The sequence below is a fragment of the Durio zibethinus genome, chromosome 24, assembly GCF_047325235.1.
Source record: "Durio zibethinus cultivar Kanyao isolate XHJ-2024 chromosome 24, ASM4732523v1, whole genome shotgun sequence".
Classification (NCBI taxonomy): Eukaryota; Viridiplantae; Streptophyta; class Magnoliopsida; order Malvales; family Malvaceae; genus Durio; species Durio zibethinus.
Genome location: NC_143185.1, coordinates 7,856,418 through 7,876,995, shown reverse-complemented (window position 1 = coordinate 7,876,995; position 20,578 = coordinate 7,856,418). Strand labels below are relative to the sequence as shown.

The window sequence follows — 20,578 nt, the reverse complement described above, 5'->3', positions numbered from 1 at the left end:
ACTTTCCAATGAAATAAGCGAAATTGAATTTGGAGTCTTTTATGAATAAATATATAATTTTTGTTAGAAAATATACATGTTGTCTGGCAGCAGCATATGACATGGATTGCAAAAAGTACTACAATTAATCTACAAAAAATTACAAGGTGGGCCATATATGGTTAAAAAGTTTATCGAGTTTAATTTCTAACGTACTAAAAGGATCTTAATTTTGAGTTGGATATCTTAAGATAGGGGGTCATTTTAGTGAAAGTAGCGTAGGCTATCAAAATTAGTTAGTTGAGTTAACCCTTATTTAACTTGGTTGTTTTTAGTATTAATGGTCTTAAAATGGATTGATTAATTTTTGTTATATTGAAATGATTTTGAATAGCCCATTAATTATTTTGGGGGAAAAATTAAGTAGTGGAATTGAAAAGAAATAAGTAGAATCTCACACCCTTTACTTGTTTTGAAACTTATGTATATATGTATGTTTCTAAATAAATGAAATTTATTTCTTTATTTTCGATATAAGAAAATAGGGTGAGCGTATGATTATTTTATGTTTTGCTATATAAATGATGGATCATGTTTATATATGAAATGAGAAATTGATTTATGTTTAATGAATGGTTTTATAATAGCTACATATTTTATATCTTAGGAAGTAGGATTATCGATACAAGAACTAGTTATATGACCCTAGCTAACAAATTATAGTAGTTAACATAGTCATGATCATATGGTCCTGCTAGCGGGTCATAGTAGTTAGTGTAAAGTTCTAGCCAGTAGGTTATAATAGTTAGTAATGGTCTTGGGGATAAACTTATCAATACGACCAATGTTACAGATTATAGCAATGACCATAATTAACCATAAACTAATGATAATGATGATTTATGACGATGATGATTTTAAAGATTGATTCATGATTTGGTTTGATTACGATATTTGAATGGCAGCATATTTTGTAATGATTTATGAATTGATCTGTTTTGATATTGATTTATGATCTACAAAATGTTTAACATAATGATGATTTTTGAAATATTTTGACATTATTATTTGACAAATGTTTTGAATGATTTATATGACATTTATGAAATCGATGCTTAATCTAATAAGGTGTGTGATCCTATACTCACTAAGATGTGGTTTATTCATCCACCTTCTCTTTACACATGAGTAAATGATAATTATGTTTAATCTTGCTAAAAGCTAGAAGATCAAATTTGAAATATTACTTGGGCATTATAGATATTGTTATCTACTGAGATCTTATGAAATAATTTTATATATTTTTTATTAGTTTACCTTTGGATATATAGAGATGTATCATTAGTTGGATTAAATTTATGAATTTTACTTTGACAAATTATTTTTATTAAAGAATTTTAATATAATTAAAAAAGATTTCATATTATTTTAGGGTTTTATTTAAAGAAAATATAATCGTGTTACATTTTAGTTTTGGTGCATGACACCATTATTAGACAAGTCTTGACCGATTACGTATTAGCCAATTTGTTAGGCACAGCTTGATATTTTAGGTAATTGGAAAGTCTGCTAACATGATAGGTTTGAACTAGTTTAATTTTATATGTTTGCTTTGTGAGAATATTCCAATAAAGTGAGGAAAAATAGATAAATTTGATTATGAACTCGAATCAATTTTTGATAGTATGGTTAGACTTTGAATGGGAAGAGGTCAAGATCTAAATCTTCATGAAACCTCCATCGAGATGGAAACTTGGGAAGGAGAGCAGCCACTCATTTGGCACTTTTCAAATATGATGCATACTTAAGAATAATAGAAGTATCAGTCTTTCCTGCATCAATTTTGTCACAGTCCATGCTCATTGTCTGAAAAGCACTAGCCAAAGGCAAGACATGGATGCCATGACTATTGTCCTTTCCTACCAGGTCTTTAAACACTTTTTTCTTGCAAGTTCAACTGCCAGTTCACAGGTTGAAATGGTATAGAGGGAGAAATCGTTGGCCATAGATGGTTACAAATTCCAATGCAACAAGAATGTATTCAAAGTTCCCAATTGACATGTAGTAAGGAAAGCTAACTCCTATCCATCCAAGTTTTGCTCCTACATAGCCCTGCAATCAAACTTTTCAATTGGCATTAGACAAGTTGAATTATATTTTATCATTCTTTCATTTGGTTCAAAAAAAAAAAAGGAAAATTTTGTATTAATACCCTTTTAATAGCTTCTCTAAAGGCAAGGGATGAAGTCTGATCAATATCAAGCAAACTGAGGCCGCAAGGTCCAGCACAAGCACATCTACCTCAAGCTTGGATGCCAAATAGATCATTTAGAAAGGTTGCAACAAAAATGCCATAAAGAGATTTATCCCTCTTGTTCCTAGTCTCTCCTTACATGAAAAGTCCCCTTCCCTTTTGCTCTGCCTCGTCAACATTGTTACCATCATTGGTTATAGAGTAGATAAGGAAAGACAGTATGGCTTCACTACAAGGGTTTAGGTTTTTAGTGGCATTTTTTGTAATGTTTAACGGCATTTATAAATGCCACAAAAAGATTTACGGTGTTTACAAAAAATGTCATGCAGAGTGTCAGCTATATAAGCGTCGTGGTAAATAATGGCTTTTTAAAAAAATGCCTCAATATTAACGGCGTTTATATTGGAAATGCCGCCATTTTAATGGCACTTCTATCTTTGAGACGCTGCTAAATTACTGGCATTTTATGAGAAAAAAGGTTGTTGCTTTGTTAGCATTTGTAATTGAAAATGCCGTTACTTTAGAGGCGTTTAAATCTGAAAACACCATTATATTAGCAGCATTCGTATTTTTTAATCGCCATTAATTCAATGGCATTTTTATTAGAAAAATACCGTTGCTTTAGTGGTGTTTGTATAAAAAATACCATTTAACTATTAGCGTTTACTGGTAAGAGCACCACTACTTATAGTGGCATTTTATGCTACAAACACCACTAAATTATTCATTTAGTGACATTATCGACCACAAATGCTGCCATTATGTAAAAATATATTTTTTATAATTTCTTTTAATAAATTTTATTTTCATTAAAGAGCTTAAATTCAGAAACTGAAATTTATATTAACTTCATTCACATTTAAATATACATCTAATTAATACAAAGTTTAATAATTAGTATAATAACATTCAAATATTTTTCATACATTAACAAAATAAAAAATTTAAATGTATGAAATGGATGACTGCATACATTTTGCTGGCTGCCAGTTGATAAAGAAAATTTTTCACCTTGGTCACTAGCGTGCTCAAGAACCTACTGAATAATACCATATAATTTTTAACACTTCATTGTAAGCTTTTTATATATTTAAAAATTTACTAAATATAATACCTGAGTTGGTGGAGCACCAAGATCATTTCTTGGAAATTGTTGTTGTACAAAATTCATAAGATGATTGAATCAATCATGCAACTGCTGAAATTTAGCATGCTCTTGCTCTATTCTAGCATGTTCTTCCTTAATTTTGGCACGCTCCTGTTCTCTTTCTGCTTCCATTTGCTGAAAACATTGTTGCATAGTTTGCAACTCCCCTCTCAATATTGAAATGTCTCATGAAGATTGACTTGCTAAGAATGTAAATTACAGAAAGCTATGTCCATAGTAGGCAGATGTGTTAGACCTAATCCAATGCCTCAGACCCATCCATGCCTTTCTTTTCTAGCAACTTTTATGAATATCCGATTTTCCATTTCTTACATATTGAGAGAACCATCAGATGCTACTTCAATCTCAGCAACCATTTTCTCTTTTGCTTTCTCCTATGAATTTGTCATATACAACTATCAAGTTTAATGAATAATTGATTATATGTTAAAAAGAGTAAACATTTACTTTCTATTAAAATAGATGATATAAATTACCACAATTTCTTGTGTTTCAACATTCATGTAAGATCCATCTTCTTTTTTGTGTTATGCAAAAAAGTTTCACGTGTCCAATTGTACCACCCATCTCATTCTCCTATACAAAAACATATGTTATTTGATATAATACATATCAACCGCAACTTATTCATGCATATCAAGCCTGTCAATCAAGTATTAAAATTTTGAATAATTTTAATCTCATGTATTTATATTTTGGCCCCGTAACAACACAATAGTCTTAAACATATGCAAACAATAAAATCATTTTGGGCTTTCACACATATCGATCATGGAAACCAAATTCAATTATTTTCTCTCAGTTTAATATCAAGGATTGAAGCCATTCAATATGTTGAAAGCCATAAAAAAGTTTAATTTGTGTATCTGCCTTTTATATGCAAAAATTTTCCCAAACAAACATAAACGACAACTTTTTCTCCCATATCAACTGTAGAAACCAAGTTCAATCAATCAGACAAATTTAATATCAAGTATTGAAGCTATCTAAACTGTTAAAATACAACAATAACAACAAATCTGTATTAAAGGCATAAATATACGTAAACAAAAACTTTTCATACATATCATCTGTGTCAACTAAGTTCAAAACTTTCAATAAGTTTAATATCATGTATTGAAACTATCAAAACTATTAAAACATAACAATAATTGTTAATTTGCATATTTACCTTTTAATGGTAGAAAAAGTTCATTCATTGGAATACGTTTATTATCATAAACTTAAGATTTCTTTTTGCTTTCTTGCAAAACTTTTTTATCCACTTGTGTGGCTATATTTCTGTTGTTTTCTGCTACCAATCCTAATTTGTTCTCTTTCCTGTCATAAAAAATAATTGCGTATATGGTAAAAATACAAATATTACCAACTTAAACCATAAAACACTTTCATCATTTCATTCTACTATACAAAGTTATAAACTAGTACCTCTCATTTTCTTGAGAACCAAAATCTAACCAGTTGTTCATATTGCCACCTAATCACATTACGAGTTAGATTTCCATCATCACCTCTACAATAGTATTTCAACCGAAATACTTATTCTTTAAACTATGCTTATAATCTTTCCATTTCTTTCCCAATAACTTAAGCACAAATGAAGTTGGTATTTCAAGTACAAATCTTAACTGTAATAATACAATAAAAAAAGTTAGAATAAGTAAACAATATGCAAAATAAAAAGTTTTTTATATCTAATTAATTATACTAATACCTCAATAAAGTTTAATGCATCAGTCTTAACTTCTTTTGGAACTTTATGCCATGTTTCATAATGAATAGGCAATTTCATTCTATTACGAGCTAACATACATAGAAATCCAACCAATAGTTGAGCCTCTTCACAAATTGGTTGCCTATCAGAGTTTGCAGACACTACAATATGCTCGTTATGAGTTAGTGCGAACAATTCCTGCAAAGTTGTCTAGCCTCTAGTCTTCCGTTGACCATTGTTATCAACTGCAATAAATATAAAATATATTTGTAAATTTGTAATACTTTTATCATTATACTCAAATTCTAAAATTGGATTATATCATACCTGCATTCAAATTTAAAGCATAATCAATTGATGGGGTACTATCTAAACTTAGACCTCCCATATTACTAGATCTAATATCAATTGAAGGGTGCAAAGTGATGAAGTTAGATCCGACAGTACGTTCATTTCCCTCCAAAGGATTCAATCCATAGCCAATATCTACAGGTGCCATAGACGATTTTGAACTAATATCTCTGATATGTTTTCCTTTCAACCTACTCTTCTGCATTATAGCTTACCTACATCATAAAAGCAAATATAGAAAAAATATTAGTTTAGAACATATATGAAGGCGTTGACAATTTAAGAAATCAAAACCTATAATAGATAAAGAACATATTGATTTAATTAAATCAAAAGATAATATACGATTTAGAATACAATAATTATACAATAGCGAATGTCACATTATTTACATATTATCATTTACTACATTATGTCTTAAACACTCGAATTACAAATTATAGATGCACCATTTCATGGTTCATAAATATCTTCAGTAACATCTTGGCGGATCCACTGAACATAAGTATTGGAGATATTTTCATCCAAGTTTTGTTCAGCAAAAAGATAACATTCAGTTCCATGTTCAACATCATCTTTGGTATCTAACCACATATCAAATAAGTCTCTAGGTGTGTTTCAAAGAACAACAAACCAACCCAATTCTTTGGGATTTTTAAAGTAAAATACTTGTTTGACTTGAGATGAAAATACATAAGGTTCATTGATGAGTTTTTGTCCAGTATGAATTAATCGAGAAAAATTCACAAGTGTTAATCCATACTGATCTTTCTTAATACCCCTCGCACTAACACCGAAATAAGATAACTTTTCACTTGCTATAATAATCCAACTTAATGATGTCATTAATCATGCCATAATAGTCAACATTTCTCTCTAAAGGGTTTGTGTCCCTAGCACTAGCATAGTTAGTAGTTAATGAAATCACAGCAACTCTTGAATTTTGTGTACTTCTAAATCTCTCACGGAATTTAGTGTGAAATCTAAATCCATTGATGATGAAACCTTTGTATCATTTCACAATCCGATTCGGATCATGTGAAAGACACTTCATCTCTTCACTAACATGCCTTCCACTCCAAACCTATAAAAGATAATAATTATATATATGTTATTAATGTTATTTATACCGTAAGCATTCTATGTAGATTTCTCATAATGGGAAGTATGGCATTACTTACAGCTGCTCCAACCATTCATAAAAGCTTTTAGTGAACAATTTATCAAGCTTTCAAGGGTTTGATCGTCAATAATATGTAGATCTCTCAAATTATTTCTATGCTCACTATAAAGCATCATGATAAAGTATTAACAATTAAAGAAAAAAGACAATAAATTATACTTAACGTAATGAATAATTTTCTTGCTACAAAACTTACGTGCGAAATGATTCAATTGAGTCATGATGAAAAAGGACATATCGGTGTGCTTGTGCCCAAGATTTATCATCTAACTCCACTAATTTAGCTTTGCCTATAGGTTGTCCAAAACTTTGAAAAAGATAATTGTAGGTAGAATTTGTATGTTGCATACCAATATTTCTCGATGGTTTATTAAATATCATTTCAACATCTTCCAAATAATGAGAACAAAATGTCATACACTCTTCTACTAAATATCCTTCAGCAATAGAATCTTTCGGATAACATTTGTTACGACAATAAGGCTTTAACCTCTCTAAAAACCTATAGCATAAAATATTAGTCATATGTTATTTTAAGTTGAGTGGCTTGATCATCAATAAAAATGTAATCAATCTATTAACAAATAATACCTTTCAATAGGATACATCCATCGATAATAAACTGACCAATCGACTTTTGCTTCATATGAAAGGTGGATAACCAAATGCATCATAATAGTGAAGAAGTTTGCAAAGAAGATCTTCTCTAAATGGCATAAAGTTATTGTGGCTTGATCTTGAAGTTTGTCAAGCTCTTCCACATTCATACATTTCTGACATAGAGATTTAAATATGTTACTCAATTCAATTACCACAAAGTGACTTGCTTTGACATTGATGAATGTAAAAGGATTGGAAGTAAGTCTTGCATCAAAATGTGATAATAATGTGACTTCAATGAAGAAAGTTTTCACTCTTTCAGATTGACACATCTTGATATATTTGACGCATAGCCATCTAAAACTTTGACATTTTTTAAAATCTTACAAAGCACATCTTTTTCAGCTTTAGAAATCTCAAAACAAGCAGCAAGCAATCGATATTTACCATTAGGAAGCAATTTCAAATGAAGGTCTAGGTGAATCCCCATATCAACTAGGTCAAGCCGACTCTTTAAGTTATCCTTGGATCTTCTATTCACATTAAGAATTGCCTCTTTAAAATTTTCGCAAACATTCTTCTCTATATGTATCAAATCAAGGTTATGGCATAATAAATTATATTCCCAATAAGGTAATTCAAAAAATATACTTCTTTTTTTCCACAACTCAGACTTATTGGGTCATCTGCTTCATCATCCTCTTCATCACTTTGAACATCAAAATCATCAACTTTTGTATAACTATCACTAACATTTGTAATACGAGGCCAAACACCTTTAAAAATGTCCCTCACTTTTTCCCTTGATGGAGTCATTTTTCTATAAGTAAAATTAATATCTTTTGACTTTGAGAAGATATTAGACCTACTAATGGGTAAAGGATCTCTTCTTAACTCTTCAGTTCCATCAAAAAAATATTTTTGGAATCTAAATCGATAATTATCATCTAACCATCGATGATGTCTCATATAACAAAACTTTCTACCATTAGGTAATCACGTCGAACATGTCGATGCAGCACAACATGGATAAGCATAACAACCTTTTGTACTCCAACTAGATAAATTCACATAAATAGGAAAATCATTGATAGTCCGTAATAAAGCAGCACATATATTGAAGTTCTCTTCTTTTGATGCATCATAGGTCTCAACTCCTTCCCACAATTACTTTAACTCTTTAATAAAAGGTTGTAAGTAGATGTCTATATCATTACCCGAACTTTTTTCTTCAGGAATTATCATAGACAATATAAATGATTGTTGCTTCATAGTAACCCATGGTAGAAATTATAAGGAATTAATACAACTAGCTAAGTACTATAAGAAGTACTTATCATTTTGAACGGGTTGAATCCATTAGATGCTAGTCAAAGTATAACATTTCAAAGATCAGATGCAAAGTCTAAAAACCTAGAATGAAATGATTTCCATGCTAAAGAATCTATAAGATGCCATAATAATCCATCATTCGTCCATTTCTCATGATACCACCTCATTGAATCTATAATTTTTGAAGACATTAAGAGTCGTTGAAGTCTTGGTATTAATAGAAAATAACGTAAAACCTTAACAGGTTTCTTTATGACACATACCTCATCACCATCATCATTTAACTTTTCATCGAGGTTTTTGTCCACCCAACAAGAAATACCACACAAATGACAAGATTCTTGATTTTTTCTATCCCTCCAATACAACATGCAATCATTGGGACACATGAATTTTTGCAAAAGAAACATTTCTTTCATAAACTATAATAATAAAGTCAGAGAGTTTCCTATCCATCCATATAAGCATTTCAAGTGAAAAAGACAAACACAAAAAGACAACCTTGATTGCTTCGATCCTTCAAAAAGTTTTTCATTCATCTCCTCAAGCAACCTATAAAACTTTGATGCTTATCTTCTAGGTTGTTGGTCATGTACACCTATCCTAGGTTCATCAAATTCATGCATTTTAACATTGGACTGATTAAATCTTTCATTTTGGGGAGAAAGATTATGAAAATGTTGGTTATGAATGTTAAAAGCATCTCACAATATGCCTTCAATGTCATCTGCTATAAAAAGATCATGTTGCTGTTAGAGAGCCTTTGAAGTTGAAAGAACTTTGGTGGAAGACCTTGACGGTACAGACTCTCCATGAAAATACCAATTAACATATCGCGATAGAAATCCAATATAAATTAAATGTTCAAAAATAACTTGACACATTTGCCACTCATTATTAACATACTTCACTCATGGGCATAATATCATATTATCTTCACTGGTATTCTCAAATGCAAAATTAAGAAAAGTTTTCACTCCATCTTTATACTCTTGGCTTAAGCTTGATTTTTGCATCCAACTCTTATCCATTTAGTACTTGTTACATTATCATACCAAATGTATATAAATAGTTTATATGAAAATAAACATGTACAATACTTAAGTTTACTATATTTTAAACAAAAGATAATAACAAGACCAATACTTACACAAAATGAGAACTCTTTGTTATGAAGTAATTTATCAACAGTCAAACCCTTGAATGTTAAAACTCTACTGCTAACGTAGACAGTACCCAAGAGTATTTATAGTTGGGGTTGACATAAGGTGAAAGAAAGTGGGTTTTGGAGAAAATTGTTTATACCAAAAAGAAAATCATGAATTACAAAAGCTGAAAGAATAGTCAAATAAAGTAAAAGCTAAAGTAAATAAGTAATGAATAGTCGAACTAGAGTTCTAAAAGATAATGCCCAAATACTAAAAGCTAAAGGAAAGGGAAAGTAAATTGTACTTGGTCTGGAAAGAGAAATAGTATAATAATGAAGATGAAGCTTGAAGTTGGTGATTAGATGCACTAAGTTTGGGAAGATTTTTATTGGACAGGATTATAGAAGGCGTTTGCTAAGAAAAATGCCTACAATAATTCCCTCCTAAATATTTTTTGAATATATTATAGGTTCCTTCAACAGCATCATAATAGAATTGTTTAGGATTATTAAAAGTGTTTAGACCACAAAAAACGTCGTCAATATTTCATATAAGATTTTGTGTATTTATCGAAGGTGATTTTTACATAATACGCCTTCAATAACTCTCTCATATCAGTGAAGGTGATTTTTTATAAAAAATGGCTTCACTGTTTGGGTATATTAAAGGCATCTTCTGTTGAAAACACCTATAATATTACATAGCTTAAATTTTAAGGGGTTATTGAATGTTAAAATTCTAGAAAAATGCCTTGACTAATTCGTTTCATTTTTTGAAGCAATTTATTGAAGGCATGTTCCAGTGTAAAATGCCTTCATTATTCCAATACTCAAATTTTATGACGAATAGTGAAGGTGTTTATTGTAGAAAAATGCCATTACTAAATGCTTATATTTTATTTTAGATACTAACACGTTGAATAATTTCCAAGTGCTTTATTTTAATTTTTTTATTGGAAAATGGTAATTGAAGGCATATATTCAAGAAAAACGCCTTTAAGCATCCCTTTTAGTAATTATTAATGGCATCTTCTACAGTAAAATGCCTTCAATACTCCATGATGGTTATAGAAGGTGTTTATTCAAAAAATCACCTTCAATATACTTTTAAACTTAGTAATCCATAACGAAAGATGTTTGTTAAAAACAGACGCCTTCAATATTTTTTCTCTAAAAATTTTGGGCATTGTTAAAGGCGTCTTCTACTATAAAATACCTTCAATATACTGCCACACAAATTTTAACATGGTTATTAAAGGCGTATATTCAAGAAAAATGCCTTTAATAATTCATATTAGATTTTATAGATAATTAGTGAAGGCATTTGCAGATAACAACACCTTCAATAATTTCTTTAAAAAAAATTTTGGGATTATTAAAGGTGTCTTTTATTATAAAACGCCTTCAATATACCACGGTAGATATTGAAGGTGTTTATTCGAGAAAGCACTTTCAATACACCTTTAAATTTAGTAATCCATTACTGAATGCATTTGTTAATAATAGATGCCTTCAATATTTTTTCTCAAAAAATTTTGAGAATTATTAAAGGTGTCTTCTACTGTAAAATACCTTCAATATACCACCACACAGATTTTAACACAATTATTGAAGGCGTATATTTAAGAAAAACACCTTTAATAATTCCTATTATATTTTGTAGATAATTAGTGAAAGCATTTGTAGATAATAATTTTATTTAAAAAAAATTTGAGATTATTAAAGGCATCTTTTATTATGAAACACCTTTAATAATTTGTTATAAACCATTGAAATCCATCATTATTAAAGGCGGTTTTCTACTCAAAATGCCTTTTAGAATTTTTATGAATTATAAAAGGCATTTTTTAAGGATAAATGCCTTCAATAAGTTAGTTGAAAATTTTTTTTTTAAAATTAAATGCGTCTTTTTTTTTGTAAAAAACACCTTCAATAATCTCCAATAAAATTTTTTGGAGATTATTAAAGGCGTTGTTCCATGGAAATGCCTTTAATAATTAATTTTATATTCATTTCCCTGCCTTGAACATTGAAATTCATAGACTGCTGGTACACTGAACGATTAAAAGCTGCGTTATTCAACCAAATCCTTAAACACATTTCTATCAGACCATTGGTTTCTTTATCCCTATCGTCACCACCGACCTTCAACAAACCAACGCTACACACTTTTGTTTTTACTGGTAAGTTTTTTTTTTTTTAGTTTACTGTATTATTTACAATATTCAATAAAGATTTTTTATTTTTTCGATTCCTTAATATTGACATATGAGTTTATATATTTTCATTAACATCACTGCAAGCATAGTCATCTAAGATTCTATTTGCAATATGTTGTTTCTATGTAGTACACATTAAATATTATGGTTTGCTAAACCTTGTTGTCTAATATTATAATGCCGAATGGTATTGTACGATATTGGGGGTTTGAATCATATATATGCTAAATGGTTTGCTCAACCTTGTTTTTTGATATTGTTTTGCTGATGGGTTTGTATAAAATTAAGGGGCTGAATCGTATGCTGAATGGTGTTTTTGAGTGGTTTGCTAAAGGGTGTGTCTGAGCACATTGCTGAATGGTGTGTTGAATGGTGTTTCTGTATGTAGTATGGTAGTGGTTGTATTAAATTACGTACAGTGTTTAATTTAGACAGTCATATTGTGTAATTCGTATAATTATTATCAAGATTATAGGTATTATAGACTCTAAACAACATCATTCTCTTTTTAATGAACATGCACAAGACAAACGTGTAGGCCAAAAAAGAAAAGAAATGGGCCCTAATAAACAAATCAAAGTGACTGACACAAAAATTCATGTTGACTTCAATCAAAGTGGGCAACATGTGTCTGAATGAGCTGCCAAGATGGCTACTCATATTGGAGCCATCATCCGACATAGGATTTCAATTATGTACATCGATTGGCGATGAGTTTCTAGTGATTTAAATGATGACATATGACAATCGATTGTAGTATGTTTATTCAACTATTTTATAAAATTTGTTAAATGATCATTTAATTGAAATTCAATGTGTTCATACTAATAGTGTTAACTTATTTAGGAACGGTTTGACGTCTCAATTGACTGTAAAAAGATTATGTTGCAATTTGCTAGGAAAGCATTTAGAGATTTTAAAAGAAAATTGACAACCCAATATATTTTACCGCTAGCTGGTGAAGGTGATGTATTGGTTGTTCCACCTACGGCATATGTAGATGTCATAAGTGTTGAAGATTGGACAAATTTTGTTCAATATCAACTTTCAGAAGATTTTTCAATACATAAATCCATTTTCATTAAAAATTGTTTATAAATTTTTATGCAATATAGCCTTTGATCTTCATATGTGATTGACATAATTTCTTGATTTTGTAGAAAATCAAAGAACAACAACGAGACATTTGGGTCAAACAACAATATCACAATTGGACAGCAAGAAAGGGATATGCAAATGTGAAGTATGAGCTTGTATGTATTTGCACATTTGTTTTATACTCATTAATGAATATTTATGAACATTCATTTCATACATTCGAATTTTTTTATGATAATTTAATAAGAATCAATGAGCACTGGCATAAAAGTTTCTAGATGGGATGTTTGGAAACAAGGACATCTATAGAAGGATGGATCATTCGCAGATAAAGCAACCGAGGAAATGGCAAAAAAGATTGTATGTATAACTATTTTTTTTATATAATGTATGATTGGCATTATGGTTGTATGCATGAATGTATACTATCTTGTATAGATTTGTTGTTATAGCCAAACTTATTATTGTCTTTTAGGATGATTATGCTACCAAAGTCAAATCTGGTGAACTGGCAACTCAGTATGGCGAAGATCCTTTGTCTTTAGCATTAGGCACTAAAGAAAAGCCCGGTCGGGTTCATGGGGTTGGTAAATTTGTCTTGCCATCAACATTTTTTGGTAAACAATCAAAAACCCCACGAATGAGAAATGCATAATATGAAGCAATAATTAAGCAACAACAGTAACAAATTAATGACCAAGAGCAATGCCTCAATGACCAATAGCAAAGACTCGCTATTTTGGAATCCATGTTGGCAGCAATACAATAGGTTATGTTAGGAGGTCGGCTTGATACATCGTCTCCATACGAGAAACTTTCGTTGGAAGTAAGGAAGTGATCCCATCCTCTGCTACCACCTAAGAAGTATGATATGGTTTATAATTTGAATATTAATTTGTTTATTATATTGATTGATTTAGTTTTAATACTTATGTTTTATTAAATATTTGTAGCAGGATGTTCAAACTCACAGTATGACCTTTTGCTCAGGCTTCCATGGATGAGTTATCCAAATATTCGTTGGAGCATTTATCCAAAGGAAACTTCATAACCATTGAGTTTGAGGAAGGGTTATTTGATAAACCATCATTTTCTTTCATTGGTGTGGAGAAGGTTAAAGAATTTTGTGAACTGGATGAATTACCAGTTGTTGATATCGTTGCTTATATGGGGTTAGCTTGTAAATACAAATATGCACATTCAATATGTAGTAATCTATATTAGGGTGTAATACTAACTGACAATGTTGATTGTTATCGTCCAGCTTCCTATATAAAGTGCTCAAGGAGAGACAGTTGACTAATAGATTTAGATTCATTGACCCCAACTTCATTAGTGAATAGAGTGGCACAGTTGCTTATCGTGCTAATCATGTGATCCTATGCATGAACAGATCGGTCGAATATTATTTGCTCCTGTATAATGCACAGTAAGCTATATTCCAACCTTAATTACTCCAACCTTACCAAAATTTGATTAGATGCATAATCTGAGTATATCATTATTATTATTTTGTAGTCGTCATTGGGTGCTTATCATGATTGACACCAAATCCTTAACGCCTACTTACTTAATTCAGTTAATCCAATGGCGATGCCTAACCCCGCTATTCAAACTTTTATAAGGAGGTATTACACTTTATTATATTATATATCTTCTATTTATTCATAAGTAATTTTATTTATGTATTAAGTAATTTTTTTCTTTTCAATTGAGGATAATATTTGCATTCGATAAGAAGATAAAGAAACCGAAATGGGTGTCATTACCGTTAAATGTAAAATATATTCTTTTTATGCTGAGTTTGTGTAGATAAATATTTTTTAAACCCACTCAATTTAATTTTCAAGTACCTCATCAACCTAGTAATACTAAATGTGGATATTATGTCCTTCGTTTTATGCGAGAGATAGTGTTACATGATTTTATGACCTCACCATTCAAGGTTAGTATAAATTTCATAAACTTGTTATATCTTCAAAAAAATAAAAAAGATACATTTATGTTCTCATTTCTTAACATTTACTTTTAATTTTTTTTTTTGGTAGGAGGGTAAAGAAAGCTTCATGAAAGGTAAAGAAAGCTTCATGAAAGAGGAACTGGATGAAGTCCGTAAAGAATGGTGTGATTATGTATTATCATTTATAAATGTTGATAAACCTTCAAGTTAGACATTGTTGGTTGAATGTAAATATATATGGAACAAATTGTTATAATGTTTTTAACATGCCATGTTGAATGGAAACTTTAAGTTTGTACATTGGGTTATTGGTTTAATATTATTGTTATACTTAATATGATTACATATGTGTACTTAATAAATTACTAAGTATGATTATTTCAGAAAAGTATATTAATATGGCAACATTATCAGTTTTAATTTCGAATGTGTGATCAATTTATTGAAATACAACAATGTTCATTATGTAAATTTCAAAATGTAATTCATAGTGTTAGATATATAAACCAAATGTTTTCTGGGCATAAATATACAATTGACAGCAAATGTTTTTCTGGACATAAACCAACAACTGACTTCACATATACAATATCAAATATGTTTTTTTGATAGGATTAATGAAGGAATTTTTAGCAAGAAAACACCTTCAATCATCCCTAACAGAAAACATTAAAGGCGTTTTTTTACCAAAATCGCCTTCAATAAACCCAAAAAAAAATTATTATACGAAGTATTAAAGGCATTTTAAGCAAAAAAATACCTTTAATAATACCAACTAAAAATTAATCGAATGGATTATGAAGTGTATTTTCCCACAAGTAACGCCTTGAATAATCCCTAACAAAATGTTTTTGAAGGTATTTTTTTGATATAACTGCCTTCAATAATTTGACCATTAAAATTTATCATTGAGAATATTAAAGGTATTTTGAGCCAAAAATGCCTTCAAGCATCCCTTCCAACTTTTGTCTATGATTTATTGAAGGCATGTTTGACAAAAACTGCCTTTAATAATCACAAAAAAAAACTTATTAGATTATAGAAGGCGACTTCGACCAAAAACACCTTCAAGAATTGACTCCATATTTTTCCTATGGATTATTAAGGGCATCTCTCTGTGAAAAATGTCTTTAGTATTCTCTGAAACAATTTTTAAAGCAATTGGTGAACACATTTTTGCCAAAAAAATGCCTAGAATAATCAATTACAAATAATCTGTGCAAAAACCCAAGAAAAGGCTAAAGGGAGGGATCTAACCTACAACTTTATGGTAAACATCCGTACGATCCAAACATTTTGATAAGCTTAATATTGAAGGCATTTTTTAACAAAAACACTTTAATTAGCCTATGAAATTTTTTCATCCAATTATTAAAGGCATTTCTTGTAGAAAACGCCTTCAATAATCTCGTACAAATTTTTATGATGTGATTATTAAGGGCATTGTCTACCAAAAATATGCCATTACTATTCACTAAAATTTTTAATAAAAATTATTCAAGGCATTTTTATCTAAAAATGATGCTGATATTAAGTCTTGGGTGGTGTTTATAAGTAACAATACCACTATTTGAATATTTAGTGGTATTTTGATAATAAACGCCTAAAGTTTTATAAAAACACAGAAGCTAGCAGTGTTTGTAAGTGAAAAGCCGCTACAAAACTGCCACTAATATGCCATTTTCTTATAGTGCTTGTCTTTAGGTCTCAGTGCTTGCATTTCCTAAAGCCCGTATGTTTTGGTTTGGGAGAGGCCTCTCCAATGCTTGATTTATGTATAACTTCTGCTTCTTTGCAATCACTTCATAACCAATATATTCTTTTACCCAAAAAGTTAATGCTACTCTAATAATTTGAATTATTTGAGGAGTTCTTCTATTTTCTCTTTCTTCTATGTCACCTATATATATTGTGTCCTGCAAAATAAATACCCCATTTTACCACATATTAAATTGCATACCTGCTTCTCTAAATGCAAGGGAATGAATCTAATTAATATCATGATAACTTATCATTCTCTAGAGTATTTTTCTATTGATAGTGTCGTGATTCAAAAATTTGGTTACAAATCTCTTTTCTTCTAAAATTGCAATTAAATAAAAAAGTTTTTAATGGCACTTATCATTCACTAGTCTATATCTAAACCAGCTCCATCTGAATCAAGAATTTATTTCTAAACTCCAAAAAACCTAATAGCTACCTACCAAATCATTCTTTATGTCATCCAATTAAAGGAAAAAACCAAAATTTCGTACAAAATGGGATATATAAGCAAGAACAAAAAATAGTTAAAGAAAATACAAATTTTCCATTTTATAATAAAGAGGTGAACAAAAAATAAAATCTTTCATCAATTAAATTGAATTAATCTGAACGCATAAATATAATAAAAATTTCTTCATTTATTATCAATTAATTTTAAATTTGAGAGTAATTACCTGTTCATTGAAACCATTGACATAATTAACAGTTCCACCTCTGCAAGTTGATGGAAGAGAATATCCTAGCTGGTGGAGATCCTCACTCATTAAAAGGATGCCAAGTGATCCAAGGCCACCTAGAGACTTATGTGGGCTGAGGAAAATAGCATCATATCCATCAATCTCCCCTGACCTCATATCAATCTCCACATAAAGGCCACTATCCATAAAAACATAATGATAAGCACAATAAAAAATCAATTTCTCATGGCTTTAACATTAACATAATACATAAATTGGCTAATAATTGTGTGATCTATTATTAAAATATTAAATTAATAATTATAATAATCAAAATTTAAATTATGACAATCTCAAATATAAAAATTTGAATGACAAAAAAATATTCTTACTGTGTATTTTGTTGCAAAATCAAAGCAAACAAACTTTCATACCCATGAAAATGTTTGGCTATCTCATGAGTATCTAATTGAATCCCAGTCACATTACTACAAGCTGAAAATGAACAAAGCAAAGGCTTATTGGTGTGTTTATACAACTCAAGCTATTGTCTTAGTGCATCAATGTCTATCAACCCATTTTCATCTAAACCAATCTCCACAACTTCAGCAAGGCTTTGATGCCAAGAAAGCAAGTTGGAGCAGTGCTCGTAAGGGCCAATGAAAACTACCCATCTATTCTCATTGAGTAGGCAATTTATTAACCTGTCTTTCAAAATTGATGGTACCATAATCCCTATAACTTCTTGTAGCCTTTTAATAGCAGCCGTAGTGCCTAAGCCCCAAAACAGAATTGCATCATCTTGGCCACCACCTAGGCCTCTTTTAATGCAGTTTGATGCTTCATGCATCATTTTCATCATCTTGTTCCCCTCTATGTATATTACTAAGAATCAAGAATAAGGTAAAGATAAAAACATCAATTTTGTTCGAAATAACAATTCAAATGTTTTTAAAAGTTTTTTTTTTGTTTTTATTTTTTTTTGTTTTGCTTTGGGATTAAACCATAAGCTAAGTGATAAAGAACGATCAGGTGACACCACAAATCGAAAAACAAAAGATCGACCAGAATAACACCATAAGTTGAATAAAGAAGAACAATCGGGACAACACCGCAAGTCAAAAGACAAAGAATTGATGAAAACAACACCAAAAGTCGAATAAAGAAGAACAATCAAGATAACATCACAAGTCAAAAATAAAAAATCGACGAAGATAATACCATAAGTAGGAAATAAAGAATCGATTGGGACAACACTACGAGTTGAATAAAAAAGAAAGATCGAGACAATATCTCAAATCGAATAAAAAAGAATCGAGACCACACCGTAAGTTGAAAAATAAAGAATTGACCGAGACAACACCGTAAGTTAAAAGATAAAAAATTAATTGACACAATACCGTAAGTCAAATAATAAAGAATCGATTGGGAACAACACCACAAATCAAATAAAGAAAAATGATCAGGACAACATCGTAAGTCAAAAAATGAAGAATCGACTGGGATAACACTGTAAGTCAAATAAAGTGAATGTTGGGACAACACCATAAATCAAAAATAAAGAATTAATTAGAACAACATCACAAGTCGAATAAAGAAGAATGATCGGGACAACACCGTAAGTTAGAAATAAACAAATGACCGGGACAACACCTCAAGTTAAAAATAAAGAATCGATCAGGATAACACCGTGAGTTGAATAAAAAAGAACAACCGAGACAACACCGTAACTCAAAAATAGAAAATCAACTTGGACAACACCGTAAGTCAAATAAAAAAAATGATTGGGACAACACACAAGTCAAAAGATAAAAAATCGATCAAGACAACATCGCAAGTTGAATAAAGAAGAACGATTGGGATAACATTGTAAGTTGGATAAAAAAGGATGACCAAGACAACACTGTAAGTTAGATAAAGAAGAATCAACCAGGACAACACCGTAAGTCGAATAAAGAAGAATGATTAGGATAACATTGCAAGTCATAAGATGAAGAATCGATCGGGACAACATCGTAAGTTGAATAAAGTGATCATTAATTTGGGTTTACATGCCAGCTAAACTAGGTTAAAAATTTTTTTGGTACTAGATAAACTGAGCTTAAATCTTTTTTCGAGGGCCAAATAAACTAAGCCTAAAACCTTATTTGGGGCTAGCTAAACTAGGCATAAGATTTCCTTGAGGACCAAATAAACTGGGCTTAAAAATGGGTACTAGCTAAACTAAGCTTAAATCTTTCTTTGAAGGCCAAATAAACTGGAATTAAATCTCATTGAGGGCCAGCTAAAATGGCTTAAGAATATTTTTGTGCCAACTAATCTAGGCTTAAAACTTCACGATGCCAGATAAACTAGGCTTAAATTTTATTAAGGGCCAGCTAAACTAGGCTTAATCTTTCTTTGGTGCCAGATAAACTGGGATTAAATCTCATTGAGTGCTTGATAAACTGGGCTTAAGAATTTTTTTGTGCCAGCTAATCTGGGCTTAAAACTTCATGGTGCTAGATAAACTAGGCTTAAATTTTATTGAGGGCTAGCCAAACTGAACTTAAGAAATTTTTTATGCCAGCTAATCGAGCTGAAAACTTTATGGTGTCAACTAAATTGGGCTTAAATTTTATGCAAATTTGAATTTTTTTGAAGGATTGACAATTCCTATTAAAAATAAAAAAAGTCAAAAATCTCTCTCAATAGATTGGTTGATTTAGCACCTAAAGATTTTTATTAATTCAAAAAGATTTCACCACTTAAAAGTGATAAAATAGGTATATAGTTTTTTAGCTAATCTGGGTTTATGTGCCAACTAATCTGGGCTTATTATGCTAGCTAAATTGGGCTTATTGTGCCAACTAATTTGGGCTTATGTGCTAGCTAATCTGGGCTTGCATGCCAGCTACACTGAACTTAAATTTGATTGATGCCAAATAATCTAGGTTTAAGACTTCATTGATGCCAGCTAAACTGGGCTTGAATTTTTTTTTAGAATTTGGCAATCCCTATCAAAAATAAAAGAGGTGAAGATTTTCTTTCCAAATGGATTGAATGGTTTTGTAGACGAAGATTTTTGTTTATTAAAAAAGGTTTCAACACTTAAAGGGAATAAAAAAGGCATATAATTTTCTATGCAAGCTC

The 20,578-nt window shown here is 30.3% G+C and overlaps 1 pseudogene; it reads right to left on the bottom strand.

The window, feature by feature from the left end:
• Positions 1–1,668: 1,668 nt before the first annotated feature.
• On the bottom strand, positions 1,669–18,308 carry LOC111316351 (uncharacterized; annotated as a pseudogene).
• Positions 18,309–20,578: the final 2,270 nt, after the last annotated feature.